At 44.0% G+C, this 24,695-nt stretch overlaps 1 pseudogene across 1 annotated transcript; it reads right to left on the bottom strand.

Annotated features, from left to right (window-relative positions):
* Positions 1-20,963: 20,963 nt before the first annotated feature.
* LOC309828584 (large ribosomal subunit protein mL48-like) lies at positions 20,964-21,601 on the bottom strand (annotated as a pseudogene). The gene has a single exon. The product of its transcript is annotated as a large ribosomal subunit protein mL48-like (transcript).
* Between the last annotated feature and the right edge of the window lie 3,094 nt (positions 21,602-24,695).

A 24,695-nucleotide genomic window follows, 5' to 3' on the forward strand; every position in this document is an offset into this window, starting at 1 on the left:
TAGGCCCACTTGTGGCCTAGCGGAGAGGATGACTTTCCTCCACATCCCCACGAAGCTAGCTCCGTCCTGCCTTCTGTGCAGTAGCTGCTAACGTGGCTATTATTCAGTGCAGAGCAGCTGGGAGAGACTGGCTGGCCTGCTGATAGCGTTCTGCTGTAACACGCTGAGGTTGGCACCTTTTACTTTGTCCGGTCTTGGCGGGATTAAAGTTGTTTTCAGGATAGGAACTAGAAGCTTATTCTCAAAAATTTAGACAATAAGGAAAAATTGAAAGACGAGAGAAAATTTATTCAAGTTCCCTCCACCTGAATGCAAACCATTCATAACGTTAAAATTTTTTCTTTCATTCTTTCCTCCTGTATAACTTTTTTGTGGTTCTAATTAGACTGTTTATGAAAGTTTTACCTTTTCCTTTTACTTAACATCTATATATTTCCTCGTTATTATAGAATTACCTTTACAGAAGTTTAGTTTTTCATTGATAGGCCTTTATTGGAATGTGTGCTCGTTCTGTCAGCATTGGGCCAGAGACTCGTCCTTGTCCATCCACGGGACTCTGGCTGCCCCGAGTGTCATTATTTTCAACAGAACAAGGGGTTTTCTCTAACTACAGGGCTTTCTTTCTCTTTTAACTTCTGTGTGTTAAGACGTACACATATGTATGCAACCCTGCTAAATGTTACTAAGGAAAAAAAGACTTACACGGAGTTTTCTTTATTTGTAGATTGTGGTGCTGAACTCAGATCAACTTATTTCTAGCCTGTCCTCTTTAGATATATGAACCTCTTAAGACTGAGACCTTTTCAGCTTTTGACCATGCTGGCTTAGTCAGCTGGGGAGAGGACCCTGTGCCTCTTTTTAAGCATGGGCGTGGAGGGTGAGTGAGAGCCTGAAGGTCTGTAGGTGATGGGCAGCGGGGCCCGTGGTGGGGTCTGGCTGTCAAAGATGAGAGACAAAAGCCAGCCACAGACTGCGTTCTCCCGTAACTGTGATGCGTTTTTGATCCGTGTTGATGTAATATAGCCATTGTGGCTCCATGTGGTTCTCCCGCTGTAGGTTTCTTTGGGGGTAAAAGTAAATTTAAGGAACTTTGCATGCATCATAGGATCTACTGACCTGGACTTGAATAAAAAATTGGGTGCCCAGTGAGTGCTGGAGACCAGTGTTGGGCAGTGAAATCACGGTCCCTTTCCTTAGGAGCTGCTTGGGATGCGTGGTCACCAGAAGGACACGTCCCTGCTCCCAGAGCCTTGGGTTAGGCAGGGGAAACCGAAGGTCAGCAGCAGACCCGGCGCCTGGTCTTTGGTGGTATAACAGGGGAAGGACAAGTTGCCATAGAGCATGAAGGCGTGGCCTCTAACCCAGGTTTGAGGATTCTGGGTGGCGAGTGTGAGTGTGTGTGTGTGTTTGACAGGTGGTGGTGCTGAAGACTGGCTCTCGCCCGCAGACGTTACGGCTCCACGGGTGCGGGGTCTGCTGCAGCACTGGGAATTGTAACGCTTCCCAGATCTCGATGGACAGCAAAATTTGTGAGCCTCCAAGCCTTATAATTATGCGAGGCATGTGGATTTTATCTGTAGAGATGTTTTTGGTATTAACGAGCCACCCCACCGAAGGACTTTGACCAGTAGAGTGACTTGATTAGACCTATAAATTTGGAAGATCTTGCTGCTGGTTTTGGGGAAGATGGATTGGGGAGGCTAAGCCTGGGGGCAGTGAAGCCAGTTAGGGAGCCCCTGTAGATAAAGGTGGCCTGATGGAGGGGGTGGCAGTAGAGATGGAAGGAGGTGGGTGGATCCCAGATGGAAGAGCTCGATTCAGCAGAGCTTGTGATGGGGGCGGGTGTGGGGCGGAGGAGGGTGACCAGTTGACTGAGGGGGGTGGGACTGGGGAGAGGAGGGATGATGTTGGGGAAGGAGTGGGTTGTTTCCGTGTTCAGTAGGGGTCGCCGGCCCCGCCGGTTTCTCCTTCCAAGCAATAGCTCAGGAAAGTCCCTGGGCTGTTTGCTAAGCTCTGGCTTCGCTTGATAAACTGCCTGTAGTCTGACTTCTCCTCAGGTAGAGTCTCCTTATATCTTGTTTCACCTCACTTTGAGCGGGTCCATGTTTTTCTTCTAATGATTAATCATCTTGCATGTCTCATTTGCATAAGGGCTCAGTTTCAGGGGCTTCTCCCCACACTTGTGATCAGTGGAGGTCCCGGCGGCATGGGGCTTACCCGTGGCTCAGGGGCATCGAAGATCCGCAGCTCCCTTCCGTCAAGATTGAGCCATAGTTGGGGAAGAGTATACATCTGTTACTCTTCCGTTTAGTTGAATTACAAATTTACATTACTTGTATCTGAAAAGTGTTTGGAGACTTTTGAGTCAAATTTCGTATAGTAACCTGGAGTTTTTTGAGAAAGAAAGAAATCTATGTCACAAAAGTTCAGGGACTTCCCTGGTGGCACAGTGGATAAGAATCCACCTGCCAATGCAGGGGACACGGGTTTGAGCCCTGGTCCGGGAAGATCCCACATGCCATGGAGCAGCTAAGCTCGTGTGCCACAGCTGCTGAGCCTGCGAGTCACAACTACTGAAGCCCATGTACCTAGAGCCCGTGCTCCGCAACAAGAGAAGCCACCGCAATGTGAAGCCTGCACACTGCAACGAAGAGTAGCCTCCGCTCTCCGTGACTAGAGAAAGCCCGCGCGCAGCAATGGAGACCCAACGCAGCCACAGAAAAGTAAATAAATAAATAAATAAATAAATAAATATATTAAAACAAAAACAAGAACAAAAATTCAGTTGTGCTTTATTTTAAGAAAACCCAATACAGAAAAGTCTTAAATGCAAAGCAGGCAGATTCTGGGTGGAGATGATTGGTGGTTGATGATGTTGCTTCGTGGATTCTTGGCTTTGTGACTAGATGTGCTTTAGGAATCGTTTGTAATGTAAGGTTTCTATGTTTACGTGGCTTGGTTTTCAGGAATTAGCTTTTGGAATAAGGAACGGCCTACCTGGCTGTTATTTAATCAACTAATATTGTTATGAGAATCTTGGGCAAGCATTATTAAGGATTAAGACCCTTCGCCGCCACAGAATGCTGGATACCGTCAGACAAGGAGAATCTTTATGAATGTGATGCCTGACCTTTGCCCTTTACTGTAGTTTTTGTGTAAAGCTGTCCCATCTATTTCCTTGCACGTAGCGCCTGCAGAACTGCCTAGTGAAATCTAACCCTGTGTGTGACGTTTTGGTCTGTTGACATAAATATGATTCTAAAGTCATACATTATATGTAATGAAATTCACTATAGATTTACCTAGGTAAATGAATGAGTTTTGAAGCCAAAAATCATAGAGGGAGATGGGAAATTCACTTGAGTGAGAAAAAGGAACAAAGAGAAATTATCATAATACAATCTGAAAAAAAACCCCACATCTGAAAAATACAAGACCTGCACATTAAGTGTTTGCAGTGAAGTAATATCTCTCCCCCATCTTTCAAAGGAAGCCTGCCATGCCAGCAATAAAACATATATTTCCCAAAGCATCAGGATCTACTGTTGGCAACATATCATTTTGAAATGAATTTGTTTGCTTTATTTCTAAAGAGTAGACTGGTTTTTAAAGAAAAGGGGAACAGAGGGCAGCAGAATCCCTAATGCTTTTGTGATGGGCTGGTCATATATGCATGTTCAGAGGCAAATGACCATACAGGAACCTGCTTCATTTCAGTGAAGTCATTTCCTTCCTGCCACCTTGCGTGGCATCAACAGATGAGTCGTGCGTGAGACATAAAGCAGTGTACCGCTGGTGTTCACTCTGTCGTCTTGTGAGGGCATCATTACGGAGAGGGGTGCTGGTGGCTAGCCAGATGCTTAACTGGTAGCCTTAACTGACTGATGGAGCCAGATCCCTGTTGGCTGACATCTGCTTTTAGAAGTTATTTATAAAGGAAAGATCACTGTAATCAAAACAGCCAGAGAGAATTTTAGATGTCAGATGTACTACTCCCAGATTCATCTAGGGCGAGTGGCACTGGAGGAGGGATTAGCTCCTTCTCTAAACACTTGTTTGTGTTGAGTGTGTTTTTCCTGTGTGTAAATAGTACTTTCGAATACATGTTATAAGCAAAACGTTTGAAACATACATAGATTCTTCTGAACGTTGTAAAGGAGTCTATAAAACTACCAAAACGACACATTAACAGGCGAAAAAAAATTGATAGGACAACATGTAAAGAGCTTGGAAGGCCACACTCCTGTCCTCAAAATAAGAAAACAAGCTCAACAGACTGAAAGTCAGCAGCTCTTCTTAGGCCATCAGAGAACTGACGTCCCATGGGAAACAGCTGCCCCGAGGAATGGAGAGAGAAGTGGGTACCGAGACTCGCAGTTTACTCGAGGCAGAGGTCCAGGAGCAAAGCGCCCACTCCCCCCAGCCCCCCAGGACTGGTAGGAACAGTTAAACTGTAACGGGTGAATGGCTGGGCGCTTGGCTGGCACAAGCCAGGAGCCCCGCCAGAGTCTCAGAAAAATCCTCTCCTGCTTCTGGCAGTGGGAAGGGAAGAGGAACCAGTTTGAAATATAGCCAGAGCATTCTGTTCTCTCATTTTACCAAAATTAAAACTGCTTTACCAAAGCTTGACAGACTTGGGTTTACCAGAACCTAACTGATTTGGGGGGATGGGATATACCTGATTCCAGTCCCCTGTAGACTTTTGTTCTTACCTAATCGGGGGGAAAGCTTATACTTGGGAAAGTCACAGTCCAGAGGCACAGGCTCAGTGAAAGACTGAGAGCTGAGCATAGCACCGCAGGGGGCTTCCCACGCCCAACACCTTACTACAACCTCAGGCTCCTGGATCAGAACAAGGCGTTACAGCTGAAAAAACTGCAAGGCCCAGACCCTGCTTAAGGGGAAGCCAAAGGCAGCGGGGAAGACGAGACAAGGACCCCTCCGTCTCTGACACGTGCAGCCACAGTCGACAGTAAACCCAGCCCGCTCCAGCCAGAGAAACACAAAACCTAACACTAGAGGCCTGTCTCCCCCAGTTCCTTCTGCACAGTGCATCCTGGCTGGCTTTCAGCAAAACAATTACAAAGCACACCAAAAGGCAGAACACGCTTTGAAGAGGCGAGTGAAGCATCAGAATCAGCGTCAGATACGGCAGAGATCTTTGAGTTATCGGACTGGGCATTTAAAGTAGAAATGATTTGGGCTCTGATATGCTTAGGGCTCTAATGGAAAAGGTGAACAAAATGCGAGAACAGGTAGGTGTAAGCAGAGAGATAGAAACTCTGGAAAGAATCAAAAGTTAATGCTAGAAATAAAAAAACCCCGCTATGGAGATGAAGACTGCCTTTTGGCTCATGGGTAGACTGAGCTGGGCCAAGGACACAGTCAGTGAGATCCATCAGCTGAAATTTCTCAGACTGAAAGGCAAAGGGAAAAAAGAATGAAAAATACCCAAACAGAAAACCTGTGAACTGTAGGACAACTATAAAAGATGTAATACATGTGTAACGGGAATGCTGAAAGGAAAAGAAAGACAAAGGAAAAGAAGAAATAGTTGAAGTAATAATGGCTGAAAAATTCCACCAAATTGATGGTAGCCATCAAACCACTAATCTAGGAAGCTCAGAGAACATTGTGCAGGCAAATTCCAAAACATCTACACTTAGACCTATTGTATTCAAACTGCAGAAGGTCAAAGACAAAGAGAACATCTTGAAGAAGCCAGAGGAAATAAGCACCTTACTTGTAGAGGGACAAGGATAAAGATTCCAGCTGGTTTTTCACAAATCAGTGAAATTATCGGTTAAAAGTGAAGGAGGAATAGACTTCCTCAAGCAAACAAAAATTGAGGGAATTTGTCACCAGCAGATCTGCCTGGCTAGAAGTTGTTGAGAGAAATTCTTCAGAGAAAAGGAAAATGATGTAGGTCAGAGACTCTGATGTGCAGAAAGAAAGGAAGAGTGTGAGAGGAGGAATAAATGAAGGGGCCTCTCGGTTCCCGCCCCTGATGCTGTCCTCATGTCCAGCACCCCTGTTCCCACCCATGCTGAACAATACAGACACGAAGAACAGTGCGTTGTCGGTTCAGAAAAGGAAGAGACGCTTTCTCAGCCCACAGCTGCAACTGAAACGGACACAGCAAGTTCTCTGGCTCATGGAAGAGAGAAATCTACTCCAAAGACTGTTGGGCAGCACTGCAAATAAGGAATGAAATATGATGAAAGCCACCTTCCCCTGGCTTTATGGCTTTATAGGCCTTGGTAATGTACCTTATTGTGTCTTACGCCACAGAACATTTTCTTACAGTATCATCCTGCCAGTTACATTGTAGCAACATTTTGAGGCCAATCAGAGCTTCAAAAAAAGGAATTGAATATGTTGGGTAGACATTATGAGCTCTTTAAAAGCCAAAAATTATTACCGCTTTTTAAACTAGAAATGAAAAGGCCACTGAAGGATCCTATACGTTTTAACTTTTAATAAGGGAAATATTGATTGCTGTCACCCACAGAAGCAGACAACCCTTTGCGGTCAGTCCTCCTCCCTTTAAAGAGAAAGAATAAAGGGTTCTTGAGACCAAAAAGTAAGAAAATCGCTGTGGATTATCCCCAGCTGTGCCTCGTGCATTTCTTGCTATGACCTCATCAGGAACCACTGTTAAGAAATTTCAAGTACCTGTGTGAGTCCCTGTCTGGGTCTAGGTTTTTGGTCCTTTAACCCAGGAAGCTGGTTGTTGGTGACCTGAGCGACTTGGAACCACAGTTAGCTTCTTTCCTTTTTGGCTCTTTGTCTAATTTGTATGTTATTTTTTCCTCCTCTACTATATTTTTCTTATTCTTCCTTAACATTTTTCCTTTTTTCTTCATTCTTTTACTTTTTAATTAACGAGTCCACAGAGCCCCTCCAGCCTGCAGAGGCTATTCCTCACAGTCCCGAGCATGAGGCCTTGAATCACACCAATATCCTGAGACTGTTCGAGGTGGTTGAGACCCAGGAGACACTCTTCCTGGTCATGGGGTACATCGCCGCAGGAGAGATGTTTGACGCCGCGCTGGACCCCGGCCGCCTGGAAGAGAAAGAGGCCTTGGCAGATTCCTCCAGGTGGTGTCCGCTGGGCAGGACTGTTTTCTGTTTTTCTCTTCATTCTCTGTTAATTTTACAGTGTTTCTAATCAGTGATGACAAGGACTGTTTTCCCAGTAGGATCAGAGACCCAAGACTTATGTTACTGGGAAAGACCTTAGAGACTCCCCTTGTTTACAGACTCACAGAAGTTACATTCCTGGCCCAAAGCCACAGCTAGTTGGTGAGAGAATTGGGATTCAGCGCTGAGGCCAGCTGAGTGCCTTCCGTGGCATCCCCCTTGTTATGCCTGGAGCTCCTCCACAGACGTTCTCATGGCCCCTCAGTGGTCATCCGGTCCCTGCCTTTTAAGGGAAGGGATTCAGAGGGCTGCGTGAGCAGGTATTGAGCAGAATATACGACTTGTTTTTCTTGGTGTTCATAGAGAGTAAAAACCTGCTTGATCAATTCCTGACCCTGAACCCCAGTGAGAGGCATGTTAGAGGGAATCATGAGGGACCCATGGATACATGGGGCCCCGAGGAGGGACTGGAACCCCCCGACTACTGGAGGACCCGGCAGACTGAGTCAGTGCTGTGCCTGGGCTACACGTGGGAATCGGTCCAGGACGCACTGATGGGCTTGAGCGTGACGAAGTGACGACCACCTGTCCGCTCCTGGGCTACAGGACACCCCAGCTGGAGGGCTGCACCGTCCCCATGAAGCCCCGCCCTCAGCCGACCCACTCACAGCCGCAGTCCTTCCCCGGCCTGTGAGCTTGTGCCCTAAACCTCGGGCTCCACAGCCTCCCGGGCTCAGGGCTGTGGCCTCTGGTTGGTGACACTGTGTCTCTCGAGTGGCCAGTTCGGTCGTGGGAGAGATGAGACAAGCAGCCACGGTGGGCAGCACTTTTCAGAGTTCCTTGTGAATTAACTTGTCTGCAGTCCCCTGAGTCCTTCTCTGCACCAGCAGGGCAGGGCCCCAAGCACAAATTCTACCTGAAAGAAAAATGGAGCTGTCCAGAGTGCTGGAATCGCTGAGCATGATGGAGCCCTGTTCAGCTCAGGGGACAGTGCCCTGCAGGCCTGGGGTGCACTAGCGCCCCAGGAGTCACAGCATTAGGAGGAGCCTGATCCAGATCTAACAGGAGGGCGGTGGCTCAGGGCAGCCTCCCTGCTCCTCTCTGCTCCTTACGAGCTGGAGGGCAGACACGGAGTGATGCCTTCGGCCTGAGCTGTCTGTTTAAAAGTCACTTGTTAAAGTGGAAGAGCCCCTTTCCCCTGGCCAGTCCTTTCCTATTTTGTACAAGTTAATTTATCCAAGACGTTAATATTTTGACTCCTGAGGGAATATTAGGAGCTGGGTACGTAAATACGGATGATAAATATTTGTTAAACAAATGTATTTATTGGGCAGCTACTGTGTGCTTGGATGGTGCTAGAGCTAGAAAGCTAAGATACAGTGCTTGTCCTCCAGGAGCAGTAATTAGTGGGAGATTCAGTCACAAGTATTTGTTACGTGCCCAGCACCCAGCAAGTAATAAAGAAGCGTCTCTTTACTTTTAGTTGGTGAATGGTGCAGATGAGTGTAGAGGCTGCGCCCTGAACCCGGCCTGGGGGTTTGGGAGGTTGTAGGGAGTGGAGGGAAGGTGAGGCTTCCTAAAGGAAGTGAGGATTGAGTGCGTGGGTGGGTGGAAGTGAGCTGGCTGAGGAAGGACGGGATAGCAGGGACCTTCGGAGACCCGGCCCTGACAGAGCAGAATGTACATGTCAGGAGTGCATTTAGCAGTGAGCTGTGTGCGTGGTGAAAACAGTATTCCGTTCACTTGGAAAGGTAGGTGGAGGTAAGTTCTGCGCTGCTGGGGTCCAGCAGAGGCACACAGCAGCTCCACGTGCCTTCCTGGGTTGCCCGGAACATAGACATTAACTGAGAAGATTTCAGATGCATGAACTCAGTGCTTTCCATAGATGTTCTGTAGGACACAAGGTGCTTGGATATTAATAAGTGCCACGTGATAAATAGGTCCTAGGGTCCAGTTGGTTCAGAAAAGGCAAGAGATTAGAGTCCACTCTGTGTCCCTTTGTCTGTGCATGTCCCAGCAAACATTTATTTACCAAACAGTGCTTTTCTGTGTCCACACCCCAAACCACTACCCCTGACACCCTCTTTTGTCTTTAGCTGAAGGTGGCATTTAAGCTGAGCGCCTCAGCCTTTTGGTGAGTTACTCAGGTTTCCTGGGTCTCTCCCATGTTACATGTTCTTAAACTTTTTATTTTTTCCTGTTAATCTGTTTCATGTCAATTTAAATCTTAGACCAGCCAGAAGAACCTAGAAGGATAGAGGAAATTTCTTCCTTCCCAACACAGGTATAGTTCAGGTACTGCTATGGAACTAGGATATAATAGTGACCAAAACAAACAAAAGGGTTTACAGTCTGGTGGGTCAGACAGATTTCCATCAAATAATCACATAAGTAGATATAAATTTAATTGGAAAATGATCTGGTAAAACAATTCATGTTTTAAGGCACGACAAGAAAAATTTAAACAGTTTTTTTTTCTCTGCCCATCGTTTGGGCCTCCTCCCTCCCCTTTGGTGTGCCTCGTGCGTCTGCAGTGTGCATTAACCAGACCCCCACCCCAATGGCAGAAATGCCTGCTCAGCCATAAAGATAATTTTTCTTCTCCTGGTGCCAGCCATGTAACTCCTTAGAAGATAACATTCATTTCTCAGTCCTGTATGGGGTCACGATGATCCATGCCTTTACTTGGACATATCTTTGGTGAACTTTTTTTTTTTTTTTTTTTTTTTTTTTTTGCGGTACGCGGGCCTCTCACTGTTGTGGCCTCTCCCGTTGCGGAGCACAGGCTCCGGACGCGCAGGCTCAGCGGTCATGGCTCATGGGCCCAGCCGCTCCGCGGCACGCGGGATCCTCCCGGACCGGGGCATGAACCTGCGTCCCCTGCATCGGCAGGCGGACTCCCAACCACTGCGCCACCAGGGGAGCCCATCTTTGGTGAACTTTATGTACAATGCAAAGTATCATTTCCCTTAAAGATAACAATTGGTATAGAACAGGCTGGGTCAATTTACCTGGGGATGTACTGGGCTGAACCTAATGGAAGTTCTTAGCTTAAGTACTTACTTATGACCTTATTACTGTTATTAGTTGTATTATTTGTATTCTGCCTATTTTACTAGATTATTGGCTTTGCGTTGTCAAATGGGTGACTTAGTCTCCCATAAAAATAATGATGACTAGGCGACTTCAAACGATTGACTAAGTATGTAGTTCTATAGGATCGATGATTGTAGTACTAGTTAAGTCAATCTAGAGTTGACTTAATGTGTAGGTTAGGATGTGCTTAGATTAAATGCAAATACTATACCATTTTATATAAGGGCCTTGAACATCTGGATTTCAATATTCCTGGGGGCCCTGGAACCAGTCCCCAGCACATACTGTGGGACAACTTTATTTACTATGGAGGTACCGATGAAATACTCATAAAGATAGAATAGGGCATACAATTAATTGTCATAAGACGTGAAAATTCTAGAAGTTTTTCCTCCAATCTGTAATATTTTCCCTCTCAAGAAAGGTTTATTTTTCCCCCTTTAACTTCTATAATTTTAAAGGTCCACTGGGTCATTTAAACTGATACAGTTCTGATGGACAGAATGATGTTGCATACAACCTGTCTTTCATGCCATCTTGCAATTGCCCTGCTTTGCCCAAGAGAGATACCAAGGTTTGGCCGTATGAAGATGGGGCTATTTTTCCATTATGACTTTAGAGTTGCTCCAAAGACCTGCTCCTGCTTTCCTTATACTCCATATTGTACAAGTAGCAAGTCATACTTTTCAGTCATATACTTTTAATTATGAGTTTCTGTTATGATATGAATATTTAGGGTGGAAAGCAGCTGTCGTCCAGAATCTCACCTGGGTTTCGGGTTTACTGCCAGCTACCTGGGAGGACAGAGCTGAATGACCAGTTTGGTGAAGGGCTCATTACTGCTGGGCCTTAGGGAAGAGCTGGTAGGAAGCTGGCCTCACCGAGGACTTTCCGTGCTGCCCCTTGTTCTGCAGTGACAGCAGCTCCTGCTGTACAGTCCTGTAAATGTATTCATAAAAGAGCGAGGATGACGCATATACAGTTTACCTGCTTGAAACTGACTGACATTACCTCTGGGATTTATTCTCTCTACCAATTAATTTATAATCTATTCCACCTTTCTCTTCCCTTACCTGCCAGTCACTGCTCTTTTCAGGGATAATTGCAAGGAAGAAGAGACTGTGATTTTCTATCAGTGTGTTGGTCACCATTGCATTCTGCTATTATGTGAAAATGTGGATCCTCCCACCTCGCAACCATCATTTCTTCCCTTTCTCAGTTCTTGTTCTGTTTCTTGTAAGTTTTTTGAACATGTCGGTGAAGGAACATTTGAATCATTTTGGTGAAATGAATTTCCTTCTGCCAACGTCTGAAGAGCACACTTTCCGGGACCCAAAGCATAGGTATATGAACAACTCTGTACACACAGTGTTGGAGAAAATGTAGCTGTTTACCCTGACACTTCAATGAAATGAACGACAGAGTCCAGCCTTCCCTTTGCCTTTCTGGGCTTGGCTGGCGGCCCCTGGGATGCTGTCCCATTTCTGGGAAGATGTGCACTGAGGTTACGGGTTCGGAGAAAGGAATGTCAACTGGCTGTCCACCGAGAACACGTCCCGTGTTCCCTTGTCACTTCCCCGCCTCCTTAGATTGTCATGTTGAGAGACAAGCCGTCTTGCTGCGGGAGGGCGTTTGTTAGCAGCACTGCAAACGTCTGCATCCTTGTACGTCGATGTAGCTCATAGGCGCAGAGCTCGAGAAGTTTGAGCATTTATCAGAAATGGCTTTCACCTTTCTTAGTACTCCTTTTTAGTTTGGTTATTCCTTTTAGGTTAACAAAGAATGTTTCTGTGTTGCTTGGATGCTTCAGAGACACATTAGCATATCAGGTCCTCCTGGACATCTCATCCCCTCGTAAGCTGGCAGAGCTCTGGTGGATGTTTTGAATTTTTCCCCCTCTGTCAAAGGGGAGAGGAATTGCTGACATCTACTTGTGCCTGAGCGCTTGAAGCAACTCTGTTTCCAGCTTTTATATCACCACTAAGGAAATTGCCAGAGTCATGCATTGTTAATTTTGCTCCCTGATGTTAAGTGCACCTGATGGGTCCGCTGAGCGCTGCCCCCTCTGCCATCCAGCGGCAGGCGGGGACTCGCGAGACCCCAGCCGCTCTGCCTGCCTCCCCGGACAGGGGCGCTCAGCTGTGTCCTCCCTCCAAGCTCCAGCAGGACGAGGGTCACTCAGTTGCTGAAGAGCAGGGGGGCCATGGGCGTTTCTGTTTGCTTATCGTAGGGCACACGACCTTCCTGCAGCTCAAGCAACAGGTTCTGAAAAACTAGTGTCACAACTATTTTGCATACATTTTCAGGTTACCTATGGAAAAAAAATGTCCACTTGTTGAGGAAGGTGCCTCTCACGATTTATGCTTTGTGATAAAATATTTCAAAAATTCCAAAATGTTTTCCTTATTAAGCACCATGAGAAAGATGAAAGGCAGATGAGCAAATATTTCTAATTTGTGCAGTATATGTGATGGATGAATTAGTTATAAAACAATCATCGCTCTAGTGGTAAAATGTCAAGAATTGCCAGTTTAAAAAAAGAAGTCCAAGGTTTAATAAACATATGAAGACATTATAGACATCACGAGTAATCCGTGAAGTGCATACATTTTAAAGCATCAGATTGGCGGAGGTGAAAAAACAATCCTCAGTGTCAGGGAGGAACTGGAAGTGTGACTTCTTTCTTATCATAGGTATGCTTTTTTTTTTTTTTTTTTTTTTTTTTTGCGGTACGCAGGCCTCTCACTGTTGTGGCCTCTCCCGTTGCGGAGCACAGGCTCCGGACGCGCAGGCTCAGCGGCCATGGCTCATGGGCCCAGCCGCTCCACGGCATGTGGGATCTTCCTGGACCGGGGCACGAACCCGTGTCCCCTGCATCAGCAGGCAGACTCTCAACCACTGTGCCACCAGGGAAGCCCAGGTATGCTTTTTGAAGTATTATGACAACTTAGAAGATGCACATGCTTTTTTGACATGATGGTTACCTTTGTCCAGGATTGCTAAATATGGCATTATTTATATCACGTGACCATCAGTGGGGAGCTTACTGGGCCCAGTTCCTCTGAGCTCCAACTCTCTGCATCCAGGGCTTACACTTAGCCCCAGGGGAAGCCCAAGTTGCTGTGCTGGTGACTGAAACGACGTTTATTCTGGACAGAATGATCACAGATTCTAGAGCAGGGGCCCTGACATGTCAGAAGGAACGCTTTTCATTTCCTTCCATCAAATCATGAACATCTGCACGGGGCCGTCCTGGCCAACGGCCTCATAAACAAGTTGATAGAGGGTAACTCTTCTGCAATTTGATGTAGACCCGCTGGTACAGTATGTTTAAGTTTCTGTAGGATGCCGATTTCCAAAATCAGTCATGTACTCTGCCTTGTTCAATTTCTCCCAACATTAGAGTGATGTTCCAAAATTATGAACATCTAAAATGAACTCACCTGTGTCTCTAAATTGACTATAATTGCTGTCCTGCCATGGTTGAGGTGCTTGTGAGCTGTTTTTAGTCATAACGTTTGTGGTAACAAATACATTTTTTTCTTCCAAATTTCTGGACACCAGCTGGGTGTCCTACAATTAAATTAAATTCTGTACTGACTACCTGGCGTTAGCTCAAACCCTGTAGGTGAAGGGCTAAGTCCCACCAGACTTCCCCTCCTTCAAATGCTTGTCACGATCTGGGTCTCCACCTGTACCTTTCACCAAGCAGCTGTATCTTTGGTTTCCATAACCCCCCGTCCTCAGGTTCAACTATTTGCTAGGTTGGCTCACAGAACGCAGAAAGTGCTTTACTCAGTATTACGGGTTTATGATGAAAGATATAACTCAGGAACAGCCAAATGGAAGAGCTGCGTAGGAGAATGTGTGGAAAGGGGGCAGGGTGGGAGAGTGGGACCTCTCCACCCTCCCACCACTGCGATGTGCTCACCACCCGTATGCTCTCCGAACCCCATAACTTAGAGATTATTATGGAGGTTTTATCATGCAGGCATGATTACAACAAGTACAGGGATATTGTGGGTTAGAAAACAAATCAGAAACGTGGCATCAAAGAAATTTCATGTTCATTAACAGACCTCTTTGGATTATGCCTCCAGGCTCCCCCAGAGATATCTTCATTCATTAACTCTGATGAGGTCGTTAGATTTGAATAGTAAGAACATGTGAGCATGTGAACATATATACGTTGTAACTTCTGAAAAACTGTACAGATGTTAGCATTATTAGGTCAATACTGTTCGCTGATAATCTTATTAAAGACTGTCGAATATTTTTGGGACCATCATTTCTAATGAACTCTGAAGTTTTCAGGTATCTACCTCAGTCAGCCATCTTTGGATAAAAGATTTAATTTTCTCTCTTGTATTGTTTACTTGAATTAATCGTGGTGGTCTGCATTGTAATGTCTCCTCTTTCAGAGTGTCTTTATTAGACGGATGCGTTGTAGTCTTAAAGTGCTTTGTACGTAGATACTCAGAATGAGAGGTTAACTGGAGCCCATGTTTCATATCTTCTGGGAGCATTTAAATGGCTCTGCTTTCACCGTGTCCAGCCTGCCCTGCTGAACCTGTATTACTCCTTAGGATTCACTGAGCACAGAAAAGGGCTCAAAAAATAGTGCTGTCCTGGTGGCTGGGATTTCCTCTTATCTGACCCTGAAGGTTAACTTGACGGACGTTCATCTCTATGTTACTTTGGCATCTTAGGACCAGGAGTGGAAGGTCAGATACAAGGACGTATGTAAGGGAGAGCTGGGGGCTAGTTGCCCCACTCCCACGTTGGTTGTTACTGGGTCACAGTAGGGTTGGGTCTAAAGGAAGTGTGAGATCACTATGGACAGAAATGGACCACAAAACAAGGTGTGGGGAATATTCCCTGTGGTCCAGGCGAATATCAGAACATTGGCTGCTTCTCAGGGCAGGTTCTACCCCTGTTCCTGGTCTTAAAGGGGGTGTTACTCTGAACCCATTGTCCACTGTTACCAGTGTCATTTGTGGTCTCAGAACTTGTGTGAGGATGTATGTGTGGTTCAGTGAAAGTCATGTACAATTTCTTCAGACCTTATGTGCCAGCTATTCGGCAAATGACTTTAAATGCATTATTTCATTTAGTTTTCACAGAAACTGTGAAATGGGTATTCTTCACCCCTATTTTTCAGACAAGAAACTAAAGTCCCGAGATGTAACATGATTTGTCAGGCTCCAGGTTAGGTTTGCAAAGTACTGGAGCCAGGAATCAAACCCAGGACTGTGTCACTCTGGTGACCGACGGACCCTGGGCACCTACTGTGTGGAGAGCCCTGGGCAGACACCAGAAATGCACAGAAAACTAAGCTGCCTCCACGTCAAGAAAGGTGACACATTGTCCTCATCAGAATGCTAAGGAGGTGCCAAAGTGACTTAATTAAAAGCACTGCATAAATGCATGACATTATGCCAGGTTGGCAGTGGTTTCCTGCCAATATATGAAGTGCTAAGAATCAATGGGAAGAAATATATGGTTATAAAACAGAAATGAGCAGAGCATAGAAAGGCTAATTGAAAGCGTGGAATGTTAGAAAACCTGCAGATTTATTTATGTGAAGTTTGGAAGATGCTGCTCTAGCAGTTTCTGGCTGGTTTTGATGACTGATGATGTACCTGAAGTAGCTGAGCTACGCAGGTTAACCAGCAGTGCTTTCTCCGAAAGCATGCTCCCTCAGAGAACCTTACCTTCGTGCACCTGAAGGGCACGCAGCTGTGTTACATTGGGTATAAGATGCCTTAGGGTCAGAGAGGAAACGCAAACAAAGGCAGCCTTATGTGGTTTCAACACCATTTATCAGTGTTCTGCCTGTGAGAGCCTGCCTGAGCTCATGGTGATAAAGTGTGAAGGGCAAGGGTGTGTCAGTGTTCACAGGGGAAGATGGTTCCAACTAGGACAAGGGATTAAAACCACAGTGGTTCAGTAATAAGGAATATAGGAGAGCAGATATTAGATTTGCTTTTATTCAGCAAAGTGAATAATTCTGAGTTGACTCAGTTCTCAGGTTTATAGGTTAAATCAAGAATGCTGTACTAACATTGAGTTTCTGATATGATTTTTAAAATTTAATCCAAAATACCTGGGTTTTTTTTGTTGTTGTTGTTTTGGGGTTTTTTTGGTATTAGTAACTTGTAAAATGTACCATTCTGCTCTTTTAATTGTCTAGGCATTTTCTTTCACCAAGTACTCTTTTGTTCTGTTTTGATGGAATTCTGTCAGTGAAATTAAAGAAAACTAAACCATGTGCTTGGGAAGAGTCAATATTTAAGTGATGCTATGTATTTTGATTTTACTTGAAACAGGTGGGAAGGGAGAAGAAAGAAATTTGTGCATAGAACTCACCCATTGTGTGCCAGGCACCCTCTTAGATGCCATGTGTATACATATTGATATATTTATATGTCTATATAATGTTATCTCACTTTGCATAGCGTTTATAACCATTTTGCAGATGACAACATTGTGGTTTCAAGAGATTAAATGACTTGCTGGTTAAGACAGGTTTAGAATTTGAACCCAGGACTTTTTCTTTCAAAGCTCTTGTTTTTGTTGGTGCTTGCTGCTGTCTCCGTTTTGAAAAGACTGAATTGCAGTTATCGGAAGATTACGGAACACAGAGTGGTGAAGTCGTAGTGTTGCTTTCGATCCACTTGTTTTGAGCAACACGATCATATTAAGTAGATGTTTTCAAGAGGGTCCTAGAGTGAGTGTAGAAAATGTGTGAGGAGAGCTCTGCCTTGCTAGGTTCTGAGCCCTTTTTCAAGGATATGATCACCTAGAGTGGAGGAAGCTGCCTTTGTGGATTGCTGGCCTCTGCTTACAGTTGAGTTTTAGACATTTTTATCGGCAGCTGTCACTTGTGAAACCGTGCTATTTGGTGGCCGTTTCGCTTCACTTGTCTGACTGGCCCCTTGGCATTTTGACCATGCCCAGCGAGCTGTCAGACCAGCAGCACACCACCTAAGTGTCTGTTGTGACTTTGAACTCTGCCTTCGCTCATCTGGTCTGTGCACCATCTGCTGCGTCTTCCCTGATCCTTTCTGGCTCTCTAGACTTTACGCATCCATCACTGCCTATCCGCCCGGGCCCTCACCTCTCCCGTAGACGCGTCCCCCGTCATTCTCCGCGTTGGCTGCTCCTCCTCTCGCACGTCTGTGGGTTCTCTGGCTGTCCTCTAGTTGATCATACGCTCCTTTATAATGTATTTCTCTGTGTCACCGTGAATACTGCGGAGCTCTAGCTTCATGTATTTTAAACTCTTTGATGTCATGGATGGTGATTTGAGCAACAGTATTTTAGGACTTCAAAAAAAAACTCCTTACAAAGTATTTCATGTGACTTCATTTTAGTAACCTCTTTGGCAATACAGGCGTAAAATAGTTTGATCATGCACGGTGTCACAAAGAGTGCAGGGAGCCTGACACTTATACATCGTTGGTGGGACTCCTAACCAGTGCACTCCCATTGGGGACATCCATTTGGCCCTATCTGTTCAAGTTTAAGATGCATAAACCATTTGACCGTGCAATTCAGCTTTTAGGAGTTGATCCTAAAAATGCTTTTATGTATATGCAAACATGTGAACAAGGGTGTTGTTTATAGATTTATTCATTTTAGCAAGAAATTGGAAAAATTTAAATGTTCAATAGGGAAGTGGCTAAATACATTGTGGGGCTTTCATATGATGGAATACCCTGCACCTTGTAAAAGAATGAAGTAGATCTACGTGCGCTACTGGACTTCTATGGAGTATCTTCTGTATAAATTAACTGACAAGAATAAGGTGCAGAACAGATGCTAACATTTGCATAAAAATTAAGTCTGTGGGGTTGGGGGTATATGTGTGTGTATAGATGCATACAGTTGTATAGCATGGAAACTTGCTTATAGGGCAGTCCAGGAGGCAGTAGAAGTTTGTTCTTCACTGCTTACCCTTTCATAACATTTGAATGTTATTATTATGTATGATTTTTCTATGAAAAACATTAGATTACTTTTTTATTTATAAATTTATTTATTTATTTTTGGGTGCGTTGGGTCTTCGTTTCTGTGCGAGGGCTTTCTCCAGTTACGGCGAGCGGGGGCCACCCTTCATCGCGGTGCGCGGGCCCCTCACTGTCGCGGCCTCTCTTGTTGCGGAGCACAGACTCCAGACGCGCAGGCTCAGTAGTTGTGGCTCATGGGCCTGGTTGCTCTGCTGCATGTGGGATCTTCCCAGACTAGGGCTCGAACCCGTGTCCCCTGCATTGACAGGCAGATTCTCAACCACTGTGCCACCAGGGAAGCCCTTAGATTAATTTTTTTAAAGTCTGGTAGTACAGCTTAAAATTCCCAAGTCTATTGACTTAACAGTAGATGAAATAATGTGTATATAGAGCTTAGCATAGTTCCAGATATAATAATGGGTTTTCAGTAAATTAGCATGAGTGGTGGCCATGGCAGAGATGGCGGTGGAGTAGTATGAGGATGTCAGAACTTTACGCCGAAGAACCCCTTGTGACAGAGAACAGCTAATGTTTCATCCCCCCATCTCTGCCTCACCTGGGCATTTGAGTTGTCTTAAAGAGGTGGTCTAAAGTATGAAATAGTGTATAGTTCTGGTGCTTTGGTTTAAAAGATAAAGTTAAAAAATGTTTTTCTTTGTTCTTTTCTGTATTTCCGTGTTTGTTTTTTAACATAAAATAATTGTGTATCTCTTAATATCAGAGAAAAAAATTAAAAACTAATGTATCTCCTCAGGGTAAAAGCAATTATTCAGTCAAACTTTGCAGTCTTGACAGATGAGCCGTGTCATCTTGTGGTGTGGAACCTTGTCCACTGCCATCTAGCTCCGGCTGTGTATAACCCCTGTTTCCAGAAGAGGCTTTCTCTCTATAAATTAAGGTTAGAATCTGATGTTGCCTTTTGATGATTTCCATCACGATTTAGTGATTTCCGTGAAGTTGTTGGAACGGAAGTCTGCTTCTGAGTCACGTGCCATCTGTTGCCTCTTGACCTGTGGGAACATCAGTCCCCAGCACGTGTGACTGTCAGGTGTGGTTGTCAGGAATTCCTGCTTCCAATTCAGCGTCCTCATCTCCGGTCTTCATCTCGGGTCTTTATTGCTGTCAGTGACTCACACATTTGCAAATTCCTTGTCCATTTCACTTCTGCCCCATCTGATCCTTTGTGAGGACCAAGGCCAGAGAGAGGAACAGGTGCTCTCCTGGAAACCGTGGCCAAGGGTAGTGGGAATAACAAGGAGGGAGAGATCCACGGGTGACCTGCAGGGAGACCACGTGCAGTGCTTTGTGTCCACATTTCTTCTTCAGAGTGTTGCAGCTTTCTGGTTTGATGGGCTGTATTCATAAGACTATTAATAGATGTGTTTTTAAGCTTTGTGTCCCACAGTTAGGTATTGATGTTATTTTTTTTGACCAGTATTAAAAATCTAGAATTGATTTAATTAAATGCACATATGTCATTCAGATAGAAATGATTTCAAACCCTGCTGCTGCTTTTTTTTTTTCTGTTCCAATAAACCTTTGTTTGCAAAAACAGGCAACGGGGTTTGGGAACTGGATAGAGGTTTCACAACACTGCAAATGCATTATATACCACTGAATTATTCACTTTAAAATGGTTCGTTTTGTGACATATGAATTTCACCTCAATAAATTATTATTATTATTTAAAAAAAATTATTTATTTATTTTTGGCTGCGTTGGGTCTTCGTTGCTGTGCGCGGGCTCTCTCTAGTTGCTGCGAGCGGGGTCTGCTCTTCTTTGCGGTGCGCGGGCTTATTGCAGTGGCTTCTCTTGTTGCTGAGCATGGGCTCTAGGTGTGTGGGCTTCAGTAGTTGTGGCTCGCGGGCTCTAGAGCACAGGCTCAGTAGTTGTGGCGCACGGGCTTAGTTGCTCCGCAGCATGTGGGAATCTTCCTGGACCAGGGCTCGAACCCATGTCCCCTGCATTGGCAGGTGGATTCTTAACCACTGCGCCACCAGGGAAGCCCCAATAAATTATTTTTAAAAAGCAAATAGGCAGTTGATGGGATTTGGCTCACAAGTAGTAGTTTTCTGACACGTGACCAAGATCAAGCTTTAATTCTTTGCTTAAACTCATTCCAGGCAACCCTAATTTGCAGTTATGTAACATCTACCTGCATACTTATGACAGGTCACTCACTACCCCACAAGGTACTTTTTTTTCCACTTATGGACAGACCCTGATCCTATCTGGAGGGTTTTTTCATATACAAAATATCCCTCCCTATGCCTTCTATCCACAGAGGGTTTACTTATGTTATGATTGTCTCCTTCACTAAAGGAACTCCATGCTGGGTTGATTTAAAGGATGAGTTCACTCGGATTGGGAAATACTGGAGGGGAACATGCTTATGTGCTAAAGCACCAGGCAAAGAGAAACTGAATCCCTTAGTTAAAGATACTCGACAGCATGGAGTGACTTCTCTCATACACACACACGTCCATCATCAGCAGATTTTTATTAGATGGAAGATACCTAGGTCTGGCTCAAAGGAACGTGGTGACAATTGGCAAGCACTCCTCCACAGAGCAGAGGAGGCACTCCTGGCTGTGGAGATGGGTACTTACGATATTGAGGGTCAGGGTCTCCTGATTGACTTTGGCCACCTAGGAAGCTCTTCCCCTTGGCACTCATTATCACCAGTGCTGGCCTGAAAGGGTCTGCAGGGAGCTAGTTCAACTTGGCTAACAGTTCTTCCTGTTCTGGCTGGGCTTTGAACCTTCCCTTGAAGTCTTCTTCAGTGTGCTCCCTCACTGACAGTGTGACTCCTTCAGGACGATTGCTTTGGATTATTTCCAGGAAAATCTCTGCAAATGTAGCGCTCAAACCACTGATCTGAACCACTCACGCATGGGTGGTAAGAACTGAGTCCAGGAGCATTTTGCTGCCTTGGTTCTGCAACTGCAACACCTCCATGGTTTTGGTGGGCCTCGCATAACTTTCCTCGACTTTAATGGAGAGATGGTTGCAGAGGTTGTGAACATATTGGGCATAACTCTCTGCCAGGGCCATATCATATGCAGTCAGGTGAATGTTTCAAACCCCATATTCATCATCTGTCCCCGAATTAATAGGTCTCACTTCCACTTTCCCCTCTTCTTCTTGGGCTCTTGTGCTTTAACTAGGTGCTTGCATCTTCCAATGCCACGCGTGGGCTGTGACCTGTAGTGCCGACTGGTGCTCAGATGAATGCCACCTGCAGAACAGATGGGATTCTCTCTTGAAGTTCTGAACCTCAAGAGGGAAAAGACTTACTTAAAAATGGTGTCATTCCTCAGACACAGCGCCTTTCCCAGAGCTCCATTCATCCTTCGCTGCTGCGCGGCCTGTAATTGTGCCAGCTGAAGATCGGCCCAAGCAGCCGCGACCCCTGGGCGTCCGGAAACCAATCCTGCTTCTTCTGAACAGACATTCTTAGGTGAAAGTCAACATGTTCCTGAGCAATTAGAAATTATGATGTAAATCATTTTTCTTTAATATTTTAGCAATGCTTTTAGGTGACATACAATTACATTGGGTGATTCGATGTGTAGAACTGTCATGAATTAGTTTTTCACTATTACTACCAGAGATTTAAGTTTTTGGGGAAATTGGGTGACCAGTCATCAAAGCAAATATAATATTTAACAAAGTAGAAGGTAAAAAAATTTAACACTTGGTATGTAAACACAGACTAATTTTTAGTTAGTCTCGTTGTCGAATAGTAAGTGGTGGTACTTTTATATACAGTGAGTGTAGTCACCAGAGGTTGCCTAGGCATTTAGCTCCATTCTTTTCATACCTTTGGGACAGGTGTTTTGCCTTTTGCAGAGAAGAGAGAGACAGGAGATTTTATTGTTCGGACTGTGCTGAACTCAGAGGTGCTGTCCCCGCTTGCTGAGTGTCCTTCTAGAGCAGATCTAGGGAAGCAGTGGGCCTGCTGCTTCAGCACAGAGCTCTTGTGAGACTTAATATGAAAAAATTACAGAGGTGTAAATGTAGTTGAACCATTAATTTTCAACTTTTTTTCCCTATCATGTTTCTTTTTATTGTCAGCTAAAAATTGTCACTCACCATCTGCTTCTATAAGAATGAAGTCACTGGCCACTACAATCGCTGACCTTCATCGCCCCCTGAAAGGAGTTCAGGGTGGAGATCAGGAATGAGGCCCTCTGTGCTCTGGGGAAACTGGCAGAACAGGTATTCAGAGAGTTAGATCTTTCCAGAAGAAGAGTTTATGAGCCCAATTCTTGCATCTCTTCGTATCTAGAAAAGCACTAACATCACTAACGGAGACGTGTGCTCCTCGTGACCAGCAGCAACCTTCTGCCGAACTGTGTGCTCAACTGCACGCACCCCCTTCACCAAAATCACACATATCCTGACTTCCCCCCTACCTCTTTGGAGCAGTTCCTCAGAGCTCTCGGAGAGGCTGTCTCCTGGGCTATAGTCCTCATTTTGCCCCAAATGAAACTTAACTCACAGCTCTCACGTTGTGCATTTTTTTTTCAGTCGACTTTATTTATCAGATACTATTTCCTTTGGGATTAAAACAACACAAAAGGTAAGGTTGTTTTGGTAAGAAAGCTCACAGTGGAGGAAAAATATCTTCGTTCTAAATATATCATTCTCAAGATATACTGATAAAATAAGATGCGCTTTTTCTCTGAAAGAACAAAGACGTGGCAGTTGATGGTTTTTAAAAGTCTCAGAGACTTTATTTCATACCCGTGTAACTGGAAGCTGGGAGTCTTTTCAAAGTGTTTCTCAAACCAAAGATATTTCTTTGTGTGTATGACATCTCATAAATCTATGGGCAGATAAACTATTTTCAAAAGCCCAGATTTGTTTTTGAAATAAAATATATGCTTGTGTTTCCCAGATCTGTATTTAAAATGATGCGAAGAGCTATTTATATGATGTCAGATGCGGAAAAACCATCAGCATTTCAAAGAGCTGATATTCTGTACCAGAGCTCAAGTAAACAGGGGCGGACTCTGTCATTCAGTGCAGAAATGTTTCCCAATTGTTTTTTAACCTTTCAAAGTTTTTGATATTTGTAAATATCAAAAGTCTTACATTTTCGTGGGGTCAAATATATTTATCTTTCATTTATTTTATTTACTTGTTTAACAGTCATTCCTAACCACAGATCATTTGAAAAATTACCAATATTTCTTCCGTTTTTTAAAAACAATTCTTTAAAAAAATTCTTTTTTTTTTGAAAATTCTTCTTAAACATAATAGAATTCTCTACAGTCTGTTGTGGCACATGGGATGAAGTGAAGATCAGATCATTTTTATCCCAACTACTTAGTCAATTTGTTAACACTATTTCTTATATATGCTATTTCTATTGATACATTGGTTAATGAGAATATATATTAAGTTTTCAAATATCTCAGAATCTATTTGCTCTGTCAGTTTTTGTGCCAGTTTTCATTATTGTTGTTTTCTTCTTATTTTTCAAAAATTCCTAGCTTCTGTCACTTGTTTAATTTTTCAAATGAACTTGGGGATTATTTTTAAAGTCTTTCTCCTAACCATCCCCCTCCCCCTGTAGAAATTTCTATTGGGAATTACATTAAAATAGTTTGAGTGGAGCTGGCATTATACATTCAGTCTTTCATACATACAAGGCAGATCTCTGTTTATTCTGCTCTTCTTTCCTGGTTCTTCGTAAATTTTGATAATTTGCTTCATACAGGCCCCTCTCTATATTTGTTATTATAGAAGATGTTTTTCTCCAGATAGGTTTATTTCCTGTTGGTCATTGTTGGGATTGAAAAATGCTATTGATTTCTAAAATTTTAAAATTCACTCCCTTCACCAAACTATTATCTGTTCTGATAGTTATCAGTCAGCTCATTTGAGCTTTCTAGATACACAGCTGTGTTGTAGCCAATAATACTATGGTTTCTTCCTTCTAGCAGTCATGCTCCATTGCTTTGTGTCTTATGTTCTTTTATGGGCTAAAATCCTAAAATTAAAAAAAAATGATCGCTTGTAAAGTACCTGTTCTCTGTTGGAAATGATTTTGTAAGTTACCTAGGGACTGCAGGTATTTATGTATTGTGTAGAAAGGTTTTTGGAAATCAACACATTTCCTTGTTTTGAATCAGTGGTATCTGTTCCTATTTTTGGTAGAATAAGTACAACTTTAGGGAAAACTTGTTAAAATAGAAGCCTTGGAAACTTATTTAAAGCAGATTTTTAAATAGATTACTGTATATTCTTTTTATTTTTCTAGGTGAAAGCTTGGTGATACTGGGAAACCGAAATTCAGAGTTAAAAAATAATGATTTCAGTGGTTCTAAACTAAAATCCAGCTTTTATGGTTAACTGTTTTAATAGACATATTGGTAATTTTGTAGCTCAAAGTTTGCTTCTGTCAGTAATAGTACTGCCTATAATCAGTAGACT

Source organism: Grampus griseus (assembly GCF_964374135.1).
Source record: "Grampus griseus genome assembly, chromosome: 10".
Classification (NCBI taxonomy): domain Eukaryota; kingdom Metazoa; phylum Chordata; class Mammalia; order Artiodactyla; family Delphinidae; genus Grampus; species Grampus griseus.